Source organism: Corvus brachyrhynchos, unplaced genomic scaffold, assembly GCF_000691975.1.
Source record: "Corvus brachyrhynchos isolate BGI_N302 unplaced genomic scaffold, ASM69197v1 scaffold1206, whole genome shotgun sequence".
Taxonomy (NCBI): Eukaryota; Metazoa; Chordata; class Aves; order Passeriformes; family Corvidae; genus Corvus; species Corvus brachyrhynchos.
Window position 1 is genome coordinate 53,455 of NW_008238677.1, and position 1,191 is coordinate 54,645.

General features: G+C 61.0%; 1 protein-coding gene across 1 annotated transcript in view; it reads right to left on the reverse strand.

Annotated features, from left to right (window-relative positions):
- LOC108447594 (neurexin-2-like) overlaps positions 1-1,191 on the reverse strand; it is a 3,449-nt gene that overhangs the window by 1,765 nt on the left and 493 nt on the right. The window lies entirely within an intron of this gene.

The window sequence follows — 1,191 nt, forward strand, 5'->3', positions numbered from 1 at the left end:
TCCCAGTTTGGGAGGGTCCATGGAAGCAGCGCTCCCAGTTGGGGAGAGAGAGGTCCTGTGGTCGGTGCTGCCGGCGGGGTGGTTGACCAGCATGTCCAGTGCTCCCAGTGCTCCCAGTTGGGTGCTTAGCCAAGACACCCAGTGCTCCCAGCTGGGTGGTTGAGCAAGACACCCAGTGCTTCCAGTTGGGGACCAGACTGATGCGTCCAGTGCTCCCAGTTGGGGACCGGACCGATGCGCCCAGTGCTCCCAGGTGGGTGGTTGGTCAATGTGTCCATCGCCCCCAGTTGGGCGGTTGGCCAATGCAACCAGTGCTCCCAGTTGGGGAGCTGACCATGCTACTGGTGTTCCCAGTTGGGTGGTTGACGAAGACACCCATTGCTCCCAGTGCTCCCAGTTGGGGAGCGGACTGAAGAACCCATTGCTCCCAGCTGAGCAGCTTATCAAGGAACCCATTGCTCCCAGTACTCCCAGTTCAGTAGTTTAACAGAACACCCAGTGCTCCCAGTTGGGGAGCTGATCAAGGTAACTGGATTTCCTGGCTGGGTGGTTGGCCAAGACAACCGGTGCTCCCAGTTGGGCAGTTGACCAAGATGCCCATTGCTCCCAGTGCTCCCAGTTGGGGAGATGGTCAGGGCAATGATCACTCCCAGTGGTCCCAGTTGGGGAGCTCAGCAAAATGCTTGGTGGTGCCAGTTGGGTGGTTGACCAAAGGTCCCACCCCAGTGCTCCCAGTTGGGGAGCTGACCAGGGCAATGATCGCTCCCAGTTGGGGAGCTCATCAAGGCTCCCAGTGCTCCCAGTTGGGGAGCTGATCAGGGCAACCATCGCTCCCACTTGCCCCCAGTTGGGGAGCTACCCAAGATGACCCATCGGGTGGTCACTCAAGGCTCCCAGTTGGGGAACTGACCAGGGCGATGATCACTCCCATTGCTCCCAGTTGGGGAGCTGACCAACGCAACCAATGCTCCCAGTTGGGGAACTGCCCAAGACAACCCATTGGATGGCCATCCAAGACTCCCAGCTGGGGAGCTGCCCAAGGCCCATTGCTCCCAACTGGGGAGCTGACCAAGCCAACCATCACTCCCAGTGCTCCCAGTTGGGGAGCTGCCCGCGATGACCCACTGGGCGGTCACCCAAGGCTCTCCATCACCCCGCTGTCACCCCGCCCTCCCCTCCCGCCCCCTCCCC